This window comes from Ceratotherium simum, chromosome 29 (genome assembly GCF_057802395.1).
Source record: "Ceratotherium simum simum isolate JZ-2026a chromosome 29, ASM5780239v1, whole genome shotgun sequence".
Taxonomy (NCBI): domain Eukaryota; kingdom Metazoa; phylum Chordata; class Mammalia; order Perissodactyla; family Rhinocerotidae; genus Ceratotherium; species Ceratotherium simum.
In genome coordinates this window covers 13,740,159-13,756,991 of record NC_141928.1, presented here as the reverse complement: position 1 = coordinate 13,756,991, position 16,833 = coordinate 13,740,159, and the positions used below count along the sequence as shown (strand labels likewise).

The following is a 16,833-nucleotide window of genomic DNA, read 5'->3' as shown; positions in this document are numbered from 1 at the left end:
ATGCAATTGACAAGGAAATTTGCATATCTCTGTGACAAAACATTTTAAGATAATAACTAGAAGGATGACTGATAACCAGGACAGATCTGAATTTTAGGAATGTTATACATTTTTGAAAATATTTTTCTTAGTAACATTTACCCATACAATATAACCTAAGAAAGTTTATCATCATTTTATTGATAATGATTTCCGTACTATTTAACATGCCAAATAAGCCTAATTAGTTTAATATCTCTCTCTTTATAGGAAGAGAGAACAAATTCTTTGAAAAGTGCCGGGGCCCACTGAATATTCTCAAAGTTACTTTTAGATGAAAAGAAAGATTTTATTTTTGAATTTGAATTTGTGGAGTTTGCCAAAAATATCAAAAGGTTTTAGAACACTTCATCAAATAGGATCATAGGTCACTGTGAAACAACACTTACTTATCCATCTAACCATGGAGACAATTAAAGATTTTCAGGTAGATAGAGAAATTTAAAGAGTTGTAAGAAAAACCTTAGCTCTTGTGATTAAAAACCTGATAAAACCAATACAGGAAATTTGTTTTGACTAAACATGAAATCCCTGACTTTTTGGTAGACTACTCAGTGATAAAGAGAAACACCTCCCATAATCTGTTTATCAAGAGCTGGCTAAAAGTCCAAGAAAAATATCCTTTTAAGAGAAAGAAAAACAAATTCTAATTTTTGCACTATCTTACTTTTGATTTTGAAACTCATAACTGAATTAAATTCATTTCAATCTTACCTTACTTGACCATGCACAAAACTCTTTCCTCAGGGTTTCTCTTCCACATAACTTCTATTACTTTCTTTTTTACATTCAGAATTTGTTCCATGCCTTCCCTTCATCCTAGTTCTTTAGTACAATTTACGTTCTTAACCAAACAAAAATGTCTCCATTCCTTATACCTTCTTTACTGAAAACATATAACTTCCTTTCCTTGTATACACAGATGTTTCCATTATTCTTTACATTATCATCCTGTGGATTGGCATACTTTTACATACTGTCCAGAAACATGTGCTTTCTCATAGAAAATTTTTCAGTGTGGCACAAAACATGTTTATTAATTAACCAAGTAATAAGTAACCAAACGTGGATAAATATATGTTTAGTAATTAATGTCTAATATTTTATCTTATGTGGAAATGGCCTAGATATTTCATACATTTCTATCATTTAACTTAATTTAGCAAAATTGTAAGGTTTCAAGTTATCAAAAGATTTGGAAGTCATTTGTTTGTTTTTTGCTGAAGAAGATTCACCCTGAGTTAACATCTATTGCCAATCTTCCTCTTCTTTTGCTTGAGGAAGAGCAGCCCTGAGCTAACATCTATGCCAATCTTCCTCTATTTTGTACATGGCTCACTGCCACAGCATGACTGATGAGTGGTGTAGGTCCACGCCCAGGATCTGAACCCACAGACACATGCTGCCAAAGTGAAGTGCACCAAACCCAACCACTACCCCACAGAGTCGGCCCCTTGAAGTTATTTTTAAGTACATATACCATAACATATAATTACTGTTAAAAGGTTCACCAAAAAATTTTATCTTACTTACATTTATTTAGTTGGCTTGTTCTCAATAATTATGTTTATATTGCCTACAAAGCATTCATGAGACATTAGACAAAATCAGCTATCATTCTAAGGTATTATTTTTGCTGACATATTTTCTAACAGAGATAATCTGAGCTTATTTGACTAATAAACATAGGTGGAATGTAGGCTGCATCATATCCAGTGCTGATAACTCTGAAGACATGTTTATTCCAATCAAAACAAGAAACTTAAATAAGCTTTCATTTACCAAAGATTATTTTATATCATGTTAACTGGAACAATATTTTGGTTAGTTTCTATTACATTGAGAAATAATTTATATAAGTGCTTACACTAAGCCAATTAAATAGAACTCTTTTAGAAATTATACCATCTGGAGGTAGAAAAATATCACATATATATGACACACATGTATAGACATACATAAGTATATAGACACAAGCAAGTAGAGACATTAAATAGTTTTTGTTAAATTTTTGCTATAAATCAGGTACAATATAAAACTCGCTAATTTATAAAAGAATAGTTGGATCCAAACTGTTTGGGGCAGATGGAATAAACTAGGGTTATCTGCTTAGGAATTCCTGATTGTCTAGATAACTGTTGCCAAGGATATTATGAGCTTTTTAAGATAAATAGAGGAGATATGGGGGATTGGGGAAAGGGAATGAGTGGAGTCTGAACTGCCTCTACAGCTGCATTTCCAGTTTTTCAAAGATTTGTAAGATCAGGACAGTTGCTCTCAATTCATCAGAAACTGGGTTGTAACTTAAATGACATCATAAGTTGATCTATCTGCCCAAATACATCATCCCTAATTTTCTTCTTTCTCTCTGGGTACATAGTTTTATTTTAACTTAGGTAAGAACACCTATAAAAAAATTCCTTTCAGGGCCTGAATATCAGCTTCCAATTTGACCAAATTTCTGATCATAAGTTGCTAAATCCTTTCAAATATCTTGTCAGGTTTCAGCCAGGACAAAGAGTAAATGTTTCTGGCAGTATTAAACAACTCCATTAATTTCTAATTTTAGTTTCCCCTTCAATGTTTAATAGAATAACGCAGCAGTTTGCCTGAAAAACTCTCTGAGTCTCATTAACTCTGGGAAGTGCTCATATGGGCCCTCCTTCACAGGTAGTTTTGTGGGTGACTGTGAAGCCATTAGCTTAACAGATTTTTGTGTCATATTTTATTTTAGGTAACTTTTATATCTTAATTTTTTGCTATCTTTTGCTATGAAACTTTCAATAAGGCTATTTTGGAATTTTGAAGCCTTTGCTTTTAAGTGCACTTCTTAAATGATCTTATATAATTAGCTTGCTCCTTCTAATGGCCAATGTAATTCCTCTGAGGCTCCCGGCAGTTTGGTAGGACCCTAGCCACAAATTAAGTTCAACACACATTTCTATTTAAGCATATATGACCTCAAGTGGGGTGCAATCCATATTTCTGTCTGACCGTTTTTGGGGCCCCCAACCTGACAGTTAGCAAGGCAAGTTCTCAGGACATGAAATAAGCTTAGTAAGATTTTGCAGTTCTTGGCAAATATTTACAGCTTCTGAAACCATTAGTTTTGAGTGTGTCAGAAGGTGGCGCTCGACTCTTTAGAGACTAAAGATGGAATTTAATCTGTCTGTTCCATGGTCCCCAAATCTAGTTATCAAAAACACAAGTCTTGGAAGCTCAAAAGAGCCCCAAAGTAGCTACTGTAATTTTAAATAATACCGGGTTATCTTGATCCAAAGATTCAGCCATTTACAGCTATCTTCTCCACATTCCTCATACATTTATCCAGCTGGAGTAACTGAAGGAGATATTTCTGCCAAAGAGGACTTAGAGTAGGGGTTCCCCATTTTGTCCATCTAGTACTTGAATTATCTTTTGTCAAATTTTCTCATTTTGTTAAGTTCTTGCAATTAAAGCCTATGTACGTATTATAAATAAAGCCAGTCGGACTTCCATTGAGTGGCTGCCCATCAATGAACTCGTCAGCTTTAGAAGCGTTGTTTTCCTTCTAATATAAAGTCTAAACATTTCCTAAGGACAGTGTAGTGGGCCAAAAATGTGCTGCTGGTGAGTGTCACTTCCTAAAAGGCCATGAACACTCTCTTACGTGTCTCAGTTTCTCCCATCAGCCATCTTAAACTACCACGGCTGATCAGAGCACTGGATGACGAATCCTTATGTGTATGTCCTTGGACAAGCTATCAATTATATATGTGAAAAATCATGATGGAGCATTCTATGGGACCACTGAATGTCACAAAGATTGATCTCAGAGACTTCCACTAGATTCTCAGTCACCTGAGAATGTTTTGTGGCTGGAAGGAGCAAGTGTCCCTTATCTTTAGAGCTAGACGAGTTCAGCCTCTCATTTTGATGTCAAACAATTTGTTCAGACTTTATAAACATAAATCTTTTGTAGTTTTAAAGCCAAATTAAAAGGTCAGCCAGCTCAGTTCACTCCAAATTCCCCTCTAGGTTCCTCTTACTTAGGAATAGTACTGGTACACCCTTAAGATGTTTAGTCCTAAGATGGAAAACAGCTCAAATAAAAGTCAAGACTATCAACTTAAATAGCGAGATCCAGAGACTGGAAGAACTCACTGAAGCAACTGAAGTGTGCAGTGAAACCAGAGGAGGACAAACTACCAAGTGCCAGTTCAAAGTAGGGTCCAGGTGGTCTCAGGTAGGTTTCTCTGAACTCCTGCACGGCTTGACAAGAAATATCAATGTATGTAATCAACAATCATTCTATAGTTAAGAAGAGATTTTCATTTGAGCCAAAATGAAGACTATAGCCCAGGAGTTGCAATTTTCACAAGGGAAGAAAGCACTCTGGAGAAGAGCAATTTTCAGCACAGGGAAATGGTATATACCATTTCAAAATACACATACATACATCAGGCATGACAGGGGTACATTCCTTCAAGGGATCAAGGACATGTTCCTTACAGATTAGCACGTACACAGTGGGTCAATATGACCCTCATGTCATGGGAAGGTAGACATTAATTCTTACCTATAAAAAACACTGGATTCATAGGATGGAGGCATTAATTCTTATGTTCAGAGTTTATTCTTTAGGGTAACGATTAAAGCAGTTACACAATGTATGTTTTACAGGCCATAAGTCAGGCTTCTTCAGTTCAAATAAAATTCAGGCCAAATCAAGTTCAAAGTAGAATGGCTTCCCCATATACTTTAATATACAAAAATTTTCTTATCAGGGGAAGAGTGTATATATGGAAAAGGAAAGGCTGAAAAAAACTCTATGTTATCAAACTAGAACTGGGGATATCTACTTGAACCATGGTTTATAAAATGTGTAAATAGATTGAAATTTATATGTTGTATGTGTCAATATCTATACTGTTCCCATCCCCCATTCTTTCTTTCCCACTCCAGGCCCCCCTCCTATGGGTAACCATTCCTTTACTTTATTTTCTAGTGTCTACTTCCTGTGTTTCTTTTATAAATATTTCCTAGCTGTATCCTCTGAGATCATTTAGATGCCTTGAAAGCAATGAACACACCTAACACAAAATTTGCTCTTTACCATTCTTTTCTAAATGGGACCAAACTCCCTTAGAAAAAGGTCTGATTCCAGGGCCTGGGCCAGGACATGGCAAGATTATCCAAGAAAATTTTTCTGACCCTAAAGGTAAAAAGTGTTCAATGAATCACAGGGACACAGGAGCCAGCTCAAAGAGACTCCCACTGGCCAAATCTAGAATAAAAAGGTCTTCAAAAATGAATAACAGTAATGGATTATGTCTCAAATAAATAAGAAGCCATGAGTCCATAATTATATAGATAAATCAATGAAAAATCAAACGAGTGAGGGCTGATGGAAAGTTCCTTATTATAGGACAATACAACTGATAAACATAGAAGAAATAGTAGAATTGTAAAATCACCATTTTACTACATTTGCAAAATTTTTTCATATAATAATCACTAATGGATATTAAATATGGTGGGTGAAAATTTAATAAGAAAAATAGGTTATGGTCATATAATCTTAAAATATCTACTGAAATGATACTAATTACAAAAGTTAAAACAGTAACTTTGCAGCAGAGAACCTGGCAGACACGACCTTAACCAACTGATGAAGGATAAATTCACTAGTATTTGGAAAAATTGATATTATATGCCTTCTGATAATAGGCACTATGGTATACATGCTGAAAATCTATACCTGAAATATAGTTACATGTATAAATTAATATAGTAAAATGTTCACCATTAGGGAAATCTGAGTGAAGTATGTGTAGGAATTTTGTGTAATATTTTTACCAGTTTTCTATAATTTCAAAGTAAAATGTTTAAAAACCCTTTGTCCCAGCTGGAACCAGGCCCAAGAAGAAAGGAGTTCAGAGAATCCATGGCGTTAGGCACACCATGCCCTGGATCTCCTGTCCCTCTAGCTCCTGGACACACAGTTCCCCAAAGGGCAGTAAGACATTAGGCAGAAGCTTGGGGAATTTGTTTTAGTCCTCTCACTGATAATTAAAACGTTTTCTTTTGACTCAAAAGCTGGAGCTTTTTTTTCTGGAGCTGGCTAAGAAACATGAAAGTCTGAAGAAGTGCTGAGGCCACCGATATTTCTCTTATTTGTCTCGATACTGAGTCTCCTGGAGAGAAGCTGAAGACTTGGGCAAAAGTCTTAAGCAAAAGATGTCTGAATTCACCAATGACAAGCACAGGTCAGAGGCAGCTGGAAATCTGCACTTGGAGATGGGTCTGCCTGTGTGCTCATGAGTTGGTATGCCTTTATGTTCATGGATGTGTGTGTGTGAGCACGGGTGTGTGTGTATGCTTGTGTTCCTGTTGTTGGATAGTTGCATGCATGTGTGTGTACCGTATATCTGACTCAGCCTGATCCTCTACCTGAGTTAGACCCAATAGGGGCTCTATTTTAGTGCATGAAGATCAAGTTATTAGCTTCCTAATATGTGATTAGGGCCCCCTGATTCGTGCCTGTCATCTGAAATACTTGCATCACAGCTGAGTGAATGAGAGCTCAGCTTTGGAGCGAAATTGTCCCTTCCTCTCCACTGCTGAAGAGGAAGATTCCTGACCTCATCAAGGAACCCAGGTCAGAGAGGGCTCAAACCTCTGCTTGGGAGTATGTGCTGGTGTACGTGCAAGCTGTGTTTGTGGGTGTCACACTCGTGTGTGAGAGTAGAAATATGTATTGCTTGCTTTTGTCTGTGTGTATGTTATCATGTGTATGTGACCACATGCATGGGTTACTAGTGGTTTAATGACTGTGCCTGTGTAAATAGGCTTCACTATCCAATGCTAACTGTCTCCTCTCAGGAAGAGTGTGGGTCATAAGCAGAAGCACACCTCTCAGTAATGGGAGTGGGTGTACTGCTTGTTGTACTGAGTGTGTAGCTAGGTGTGCATGTATGTTTGTGGGTATCTGATTTGCCCCCATGATCTAAAAAATTTCCTTATGTTCCCTCCTTCTAGGGCACCATTGGTTGAGATACTCATAGTCCAAGTGACTCTCTGTTTCCTTAAAAGGATCTGCTATAACTTTCATATAACTGAGTATAATTGAGTCAATCACAGTTGTGTAACCTTTACTTTCACTAAATGTTCCAGGCAAAAATACTCTAGGCATCCTGATGTGTAAAGTTAGAGTTCAGAGTCACCATCAAATACTGGAGAGACTTTGGGAAAGTTACTTAACTGCTTGGCAACAGCTTCCACATCTATAAAATAGAGCGAGTTACACTTGCCTTGTGAACCCTACAGGCCCTCAGTAAATTCTTATTGTTTAAATAGAACTTAATGTATATGAGAATACTTTCTCAGTTGGAAATTATGTAACTATAAATGAAAGAAATTATCTAGGCAGGGGACTAAGAAAATTTGAGACAACTTGGGTTTCCTTGCAGCTCTAAAATAATGTAGGGTGCTTAGCTCCCTTAACCAAGGAAAGGGGAACTTTCCGTGTGTAGTGGTAAAGAGCGTGCACTCTGATCACACAGTCATGTTAGACTGAACCACCTGAATTAGCTATCACTTGATAATTTTAATTTACAGAAAATGGTACTGCGTATGTATCTAGTTATATATATTACATATTATGTACGTTATATATCATGTTTATTTTAGATACACATATTCACGTGCATTTGTGTATGTGTGCCATCTTGGTCCCCTACTGTACAAATGTGGGCCTGTGGAATTGATATCATTTTTGTTTCTATTTCATAAAAGCTTTCGAAAGAGAGAAAAAAACACTAATTGTTAGTGCAGCTGTGACCATTTTTTAAAATCTTGGAATGTAAAGCTTTTGTGTGGATTTAATTAGGAAGCATAGGTAAAGTCCTTAGCCTAGTACCCAAATGTTCACCAAAATGTTCACCATTCTTACAAAGGTAGTTTATGGACTATTCTGGTTTGGGAGCTATTCTGGCATCTAGTGACTTTAAATGACCCCTAAGTTCTAGAGTGGCCATGAGTTCACAGCTCTAAGTCACTGGAAACTGGCCAGGTTCACAGGAGGTGTATGACAATGCTCCAACAATGCCACCTCAACACTGGAGTCACACATTACTTTAAAGCAGAAAAAACTGATATCAGGTTGCGGGGGCTCATCTACTATTTCTGCCACAGTGAACTATTACAATTTGGCTCTGTCTTGCTGTAGTGAACTATCCCTCTATGCTCATCAAGATCTACACCCACAGAGGGCAGGGACTTTGACTTTCTGTTCACTGCCGCTTTCTCAGTCTTAAAGAAGTCATGTTGAGATTCCGTGTTCAATAAATAATGGTTGAACAAAACAGTAAGTACATTCTTGCTTCTCTGCAATGAAGTCTTCTTGGCTTCTTTTGAGTGTGATGTTTTCCTGGAGCCAGATTTTGAGAGAGAGAAGATGCACACATCCACAGGGGTGAAAAATTAATGAGTGTGTTTCACCACACAGTATGAAATGTGATGGTTCTGATCATCTTTTCTAAGCTCCTGAGATTCCCAAGCCTTCTTCCTGCCAAGCATATAGAAAAGCAGTATGAGACCTGACAAGCAGAGCAGGATGTGTGTCAAGGTCCTCCTCCTAGAGGTCCCCATCTGACCAGAGTGCCAAGGCATGTTCTTCACCCTCTTCCTAGGCATGTAGCTGACCTTGGTGATGGGGAACCTGTTCATCATCCTGCTCATCAGGCTGGACTCTCACCTCCACACCCCATGTATTTCTTCTTCCTCAGCCACTTGGCCTTCTCTGACATTTCCCTTTGGGCTATCATGGTTCCAAAAATACTCACAAACATGCAGAATCAGCAATAATCCATCCCCTACATGGGGTGCATTTCTCAGATGTATGTTTTCACAGTTTTTGGTTGTCCTTAAAATTTCTCCTTGCAGTGATGGCTTGTTATAGGTATCTGGCCATCTCTCAGCCACTCCACTACACCACCATCACGAGGCAGGAGCTGTGTATCTCATTGGTAGCTGGGTCTTGGTTCTTCTGTTGTATCCGTGGCTTGTTGCTCACTCTTCTCATGGCCTAATTGTCCTGTACTGACAATACTTTCCCGCACTTCTTCTGTGACCTACCTGTGCTCCTGAAGATGAGCTGCTCAGACATCTCCATCAATGAGCTGGTCATCTTCACCAAGGGAGGAATGCTTCTCATGATGCCTTTGATTAATATCTTGGGCTCATGTATCCATATAGGGATCACCGCCCTGAGGGTCTCCTCCACCAAGAGACTCTTTAAAACCTTTTCTATCTGTGCATCTCTTTGTGGTGTCTTTATGGGACACTTGCAGGTGTTTACTTTTTCTCTTTATCATGGGACTCCAACGACAAAGTCATAATTGCTTCAGTCATGGATGCATTGTTACCCCCATGCTGAAACCCTTCTTCTATAGCCTAAGGAATAGAGATATAAAACAGCCCCTAAAAATGTTTGTTAATAGGACTAATTTCTTTAAGTGACAATCACTAAATCCTCTTGTTACAGTCATGAGCACTGTGAGACGTAGCCCCTAAAATTATTGTATGGTTGACAACTCCTTATTACTTTAAAATAATGTGCATTCTGTCATTACATATAGTATTGTTAATACATCAACTTGGTCAATTTTGCTACTTGAATTGTTAAATATTTTTATCTCTCATTTTTTCTGTGTGTTCATTATCTCATTTATCATCAAAATCTTATGCAAAACATCTCACAAAATTATGATTGTAGATTTGTTTTTTTCTCCTTTTAGTTATTTCATGTTTTGCTTATGTATTTTTTATGTTATGTTATTGAGGACATACATATTTAGCATCACAATCTGCTCCTGGTGGACTGATTCTTTTATGCAGTGGTATGCAGAAGCTGGCTTGCATTGGCTTCCTGCTGATTGCGCACATTTCTTCCCAACTCCACATTCAATGACATCATGTTGTTAGAGTGAATTTACCATAATGGGAATAATGACACTATGGAAATTGGAAAATGCTACAAAGCAAGACTTTGTAAAAGAAGGGAGAGAGTCATTTTTTATTTATTTAATAACACACCACCTCATTTATAAATAAGAGATTACAATTAGGAGATATTTCTCATTGTCTCTGGCAATGACTCCTACCTTAGCGTCTCATCTACTTGTTCTGATATTAGTATAGATATACCAGCTTTCTTTTGGTTAGTGTTTACATGTTGTTTCTTTTCCATCACTTAACATTAAATTTTTCTATGTCCTTATATTTTTGAGGTGTCCATGGTTAACAGTGTAAATGTGGGTTTTGCTCTTTTTACTTAGATCTACATTCATCATATTTCTGGAAATTTGATCTATTAACATCTAATGTAATCATGATATATTTGAATTCATATTTTCCATATTACTATACATTTTCTATTTGAGATATCTATTTCATATTTATTCTCTCTTCTCTTTCTCCCTTTTGATTAATTAAATATATATTTTGTTATTCAATTCCGCCATCTTTAACTTATTAATCATACATTATTATTATTTTATAACTATTTACTGTACTTTATGTTGAGATTAATTCTTCCTTTCTGTTTAAAATGTTTTTATTGTAGAATAATATACATAACATGAAATTTACAGCTTTAACCATGAAGTATACAATTCAGTGGCATTTAGTACATTCATCACCACTGTCTCACTCAAGGCCTCCAAAAGGAAACTCTATGGAATGTCAATGCAATCAAATGCTTTGCAACTGTGAAAAAATAATGACATCGGTATCTATGAATAGATATGGAGGAATGTGGAGGAATTTCCAGGTTATATTGTTAAAGGGAAAAAAAAACAATGTTATAGAGCATCTATAGCACGCTACTTTTTGTGTAAAAATGAAGGAGTAAGACAATATGCATATATCTGCCCATTTGAGCAAAAAGAACTATAAGAAAAATAAATTAGAAACTAGTGAGATTGCTTACCTACAGAAGGTGGGTGGGAATGGGGTAGAAAAGATGAGATGAGCATATTTAATGTTATAGTTTTGACTATGTTCTCTTGTACTTACTAAAAAATAGAAGAGAATGGGAATGGGGCCGGCCTGGTGGCACAAGCTGTTAAGTGCACACGCTCTGCTGCGGTGGCCCGGGGTTCGTAGGTTCGGATCCCCGGCGCGCACCGACGCATTGCTTGTTAAGCCATGCTGTGGCGGCATCCCATATAAAGTGGAGGAAGATGGCCACGGTTGTTAGCTCAGGGCCCATCTTCCTCAAGAAAAAAGGGGAGGATTGGCATCAGATGTTAGCTCAGGTTTAGTCCTCCTCACAAAGAAAAAAAAAAAAGAAGAGAATGGGGAGTAAAACACAATAGAATAAAACAAAACAGATGAACCTAACTAGATTGCAAATTAATCCCATAATTAGACTAAATGGGAAAATAAAATAGCCTAAGTAATTCTTGAACACAGAATTTTGTCTATATACACTCACAATAAAGAAAAACTGTAAACAAAGTTTTTGAGCTGCAGTAAGTTTGTCATTAACAGTGGTGTGAGTTCAAGATTCTGAAATTACTTGACAGGTGTTCAAAGATTAAACAAATATGTAAACATATTGTGGAAAAGGGAATGACCACTCACTACTGGTGAAAGGAGCCATGTCCATGGAAAAGGAGAGGCTGAAAAGAGCTCTGTGGTGTCAAATTAGAATTAGAGATGTCAACTTGAACCATGGTTCTTCAAATGTATAAATAGATTGAAACTTATACGTTGTTTGTGCCAATATCTATACTGTTCCCCTTCCTCATTCTTTCTGTCCCACTCCTGACTCATCTCCTATGGGTAAGCATTGCTTTAGTTTAATATTTTCTAGTTTCTACTTCCTGTGATTCTTTTATTTATATTTCCTAGCTGCATCCTCTGAAATCATTTAGAAACTTTGAAAGAAATGAACACACCTGACACCAAATTTGCTCTTTACTATTCTCCTCTAAAAGCGACCAACATAATTAGAATAATGGCTGATTCCAAGGAGAGGGCCAGGACTTGACAAGATTATCTAAGGAACTTTTGCTGAGTCTGAAATTAAAAAGTGCTTAATGGGGGCCGGCCCAGTGGCATAGTGGTTAAGTGTGTGCACTCTGCTGTGGCGGCCCGGGGTTCCCAGGTTCGGATCCTGGGCGCCCACTGACGCACTGCTTGTCAAGCCATGCTGTGGCAGCATCCCATATAAAGTACAGGAAGATGGGTGCCAATGTTAGCCCAGGGCCAATATTCTCAGCAAAAAGAGAAGGATTGGTAGCACATGTTAGCTCAGGGCTTATCTTCCTCACACACACACAAAAAAAACTGCTCAACGAATCTTGGGGGCACAAGGCCAGCTCCAAGGGGCTCCCACTGGACAAATCTAGAGTAATTTTAGCTTCAAATTGAATAACACCAGGAAAGCATTATGACTCAAATAAATAAGAATCCCTGAGTCCATCATGATATAATTAAATCAATGAAAAAACTGAGTGGGCGCTGATGACAAGTTCCTTCTCAAAGGACAATACAACTGACAAACGTAGAAGAAATGATAAAATTAGAAAATCACCATTTGGCCACCACATTTGCAATATTTTTTTCATATAAGACTTACTAATGGATGTTAAATGTAGTGGGTGAAATTTAATTAGAAAAATAGATTACGGTTATATAGTCTCAAAATATCTACAAAATATCTACTGAAAAATAGATTATGGTTATATAGTCTCAAAATATCTGCTGAAATGATACTTACTATTCACAAAAGTTAAAATAGTAACTTTACGGTAGAGAACTTGGCAGACACCATTTTAACCAACTGAACAAGGATGAAAAACACTAGTAATTGGAAAAATTGATGTGATGTACCTTCTGATACTGTGCACTGTGGTAGACACGCCAAAAACCTAAGCTTGAAACATACACACATACATAAGTAAACATAGTAAAATATTAACCATTGGGGAAATCTTGGTGAAGCATGTGCAGGAATTCTTTGTATCATTTTTACAACTTTTCTGTAAGTCTGAAACCATTTCAAATTAAAAGTTAAAAAATCCTTTGTCCCAGCTGGAACCATGCCCAAGAAGAAAGGGGTCTAGGGCATTGATGGCATCAGGGACACCATCCCCTGGGACTCTAGTCCCTCTGGCTGCTGGACACATAGCTCTCGAAAGGACAGTTAGAAATTAGGCAGAGGCTTGAGGACTTTGTTTCAGTTCTCTCACTGGTAATTAAAACATTGTCTTTTGGCTCATTGCCCTGGGGCTGGCTAAGAAATATGAAAGTGCTGAGGCAACAGATATGTCTTCTATTTGGATACGGAGTCTCCTGAAGAGAAGCCAAGGATTTGGTCAACAGTCTGGAGCAGAATGTGTCTGAAGTCACCAGCAACCAGCACAGGTCAGAGGGAGCAGGAAATCTGCACTTGATGATGGATCTGCCTGTGTGCTCGTGTGTTTGTGGGCATCTGATTGGTCCCCATGACCTCAAATATTTCCTTAAGTGTCCTCCACCTGGGGCACCATTCTTTGAGATAACCAAACTCTGCATGACTCCCTGTTTTCAAGGATCTGCTATCATTTTCATATAACTGAGTATGACTGAGTCACTCAGAATTTTGTCACTCTTTACTTTCACCAAACGTTCCAGGAAAAAAAAACCCTGGGCATCATGCTGTGTGAAGTTAGAGTGCAGAATCACCATCAAATAGCAGTGAGACCTTAAAAAAAAATAGCAGTGAGACCTTGGGAAACCTACTTAACTCCCTCGCCTCAGCTTCCACATCTATAAAATGGAAAGAATTACTATAATGTAGTGAACCTTACAGGGCTTCAGTAAATATTTATTATTTAAATAGAAGTGAATGTATGTGAGAATTTTTTGTCAGTTGGAAAGTATATAAATTTGAATGAATGAAATTACCTAGGCAGGGACTAAGAAAATTTTGGAAAACATTGGCTTCTTTGAAGCTCTAAAATAATATAGCGTGCTTGGTTTCCTTAACCAATTAAAGGGGAGGTTTCCCTGTGTGGTGGTTAAGAGCATGGGCTCTGATCACACAGTCGTGTTAGATTGAACCACATGAAGCAGCTAATACTTGATAATTTTTAGTTTACAGAAAATGGTAATACATACACAGTAACGTGAAACTCCAGAGCCGAGGTGGTGGTGTTGGAGCATTGTCACACTCCTCCTGTGAACCTGGCCAGATCCTAGTGACCTAGAATTGTAAACTCATGGTCACTCTGGAAGTGGGTGGTTATTTAAAACTGCTTGATGCCAGAATAGCTCCCAAACCACAATAGTCCACAAACTATCTTTCATAAGAATGGTGAACATCTGTGTTTTAGGCTAAGGGCTTTACCCATATTTCCTGATTAAATCCACACATCAGCTTTACATTCCCAGATTTTAAAAATCCTCCCAGCTACACTAAGAATTTCTGTTCTTTCACCCATTTTAGCTTTTAAGTAATAGAAACATAAATAGCATAAATACCATAGGCCCCCGATAGTACAGTAGGGGAGAGAAATGTTACACACACATATGTATGTATAAATATATCTATAATATACATGATATATAATATCCATAATGATATACAGCAGCCCACCTTATCCACGGAGGATACATTTCACTTCCCCCAGTGGATGCCAGAAACCATACTGAACCCTATACATACTTTATAATTTTCCTATACATACATACCTATGGTAAAGTTTAATTTATAAATTAGGCTTGGTAAGAGATTAGCAACAATAACCTAAAAATAAAATAGAAGAATTACAGTAATATATATAATAAAAGTTATGTGAAAGTGGTCTCTGTCTCTCAAAATATTTTACTGTACTGCACTCACCCTTCTTCTTGTGATACTGTGAGATGATACAATGCCTACGTGATGAGATGAAGAGCAGTGAATGATGTGGGCATTGTGACATAGAAGTGAGCTATTATTGACTTTTTTTTTTTTTTGTGAGGACGATAAGCCCTGAGCTAACATCCATGCTAATCCTCCTCTTTTTGCTGAGGAAGACTGGCTCTGAGCTAACGTCTATTGCCAATCCTCCTCCTTATTTTTTTTTCCCCAAAAACCCCAGTAGATAGTTGTATGTCATAGTTGCACATCCTTCTAGTTGCTCTATGCGGGACGCGGCCTCAGCATGGCCAGAGAAGCGGTGCATCAGTGCGCGCCCGGGATCTGAACTGGGCCGCCAGTAGCAGAACGCACGCACTTAACTGCTAAGCCATGGGGCCGGCCCTATTATTGACTTTCTGATGATACATCAGAAGAAGGATCATTGAACTATGACAATGTTGATGCTTGGATGTCAGGAGTAGATGATGTCTGTGGTTGACCGCGGGTAACGGAAACCACAAAAGGTGAAAACACAGATATGGGGGGCTACCGTACTTTAAGGCAGAAACACTGATATAAGTTTGAGGAGGCTCATCTACCACTTCTGCTGTAGTGAATTATTATGGTTTGGCTCTGTCTTGGTTTAGTAATTCATCCCAGTATGCTCATAAAAAAATTTACTCATAGAAGGGAGGGACCTTGCCTTTGTTGTTCACTGCTGCAATCTTCGTCCTTAATAGAGGTCCGTGTTCAGACTCAATGTTCAATAAATAATGTTTCAGTGAAACAGAAAACACATTCTTGCTTCTGTGCAACAAGGTCTTGTTGACTGCTTTTTGGTGTGTTGTTTTCCTAGAGCCAGACTGGGATAGAAGGAAGATGCATGAACATGTGTGAGAAATTAATAGGAGTATAGATAAAAATTCATTGTTTTCTCAGAGAATTACAGTAGGAGATGTGATGGTCCAGACCATGCTTTCTATGTTCCTGAGATTCCCAAAGCTTCTCATCCCCAGCATATAGAGGAGCAGTATGAGAGCTGAGAACCAAAGCAGTGTGTCTGAGGGCTCCCCATCCTGCCAGAGCAGCAGTGCATGTTTTTCACCCTGTTCCTGGACATGTACCTGACCACGGTGCTGGGGAACCTGCTCATCATCCTTCTCATCAGGCTGGACTCTCGCCTCCACACCTCAATGTACTTTTTCCTCAGCCATTTGTCCATCACTCACATCTCCTTTTCGTCTGTCACAATTCCTAAGATCCGAATGAACATGCAGACTCACTGCAAATATATCACTCACACAGGGTGCATTTTGAAGGCTTTTTTCTTTATAATATTTGGTTACTTTGATGGTTTTCTTCTTGCAGTGATGGCATCTGACAGGTACATGGCCATCTGTCACTCTCTCCATTACACCACCATCATGAGGGTAGAGCTGTGTCTTCTGTTGGTGATTAGGTCCTGCGTCCTCTCCTGTGCCATTGCCCTGTCTCGTACACTCTTACTAGTCCCACTGTCCTTCTGTGCTAATAGGACCATTCCCCGTTTCTTATGTGATCTTGCTGTCCTGCTCAAGCTCTCCTGCTCAGAAACCTCCCTCAGTGACCTACTCATCTTCATTCTAGGGGTAATGTCTGTCTCCTGCCATTGAGTGGAATCCTGTTCTCTTATGTCTTTACTTGGGGTCTCTGTTCTGAGGGTCCCCTCTACTAAAGGGTTCGGCAAAGCCTTGTCCACATGTTGCTCCTATCTCTCTGTGGTGCTCATATTCTATGGGACAAATATTGCACAATATTTTTTTTCCATCATCTAGCAATTCAGAGAACAACACTATTGCCTCCATACTGTACATGGTTGTCACTCCCATGTTAAATCCCTTTATCTATAGCCTCAAGAACAAAGGCATGAAAGGGGCAAG

The 16,833-nt window shown here is 38.1% G+C and overlaps 1 pseudogene; it reads left to right on the top strand.

Annotated features, from left to right (window-relative positions):
* The first annotated feature begins 8,584 nt into the window (after positions 1–8,584).
* LOC147913207 (olfactory receptor 1J2-like) lies at positions 8,585–16,566 on the top strand (annotated as a pseudogene).
* The last annotated feature ends 267 nt before the right edge of the window (positions 16,567–16,833 follow it).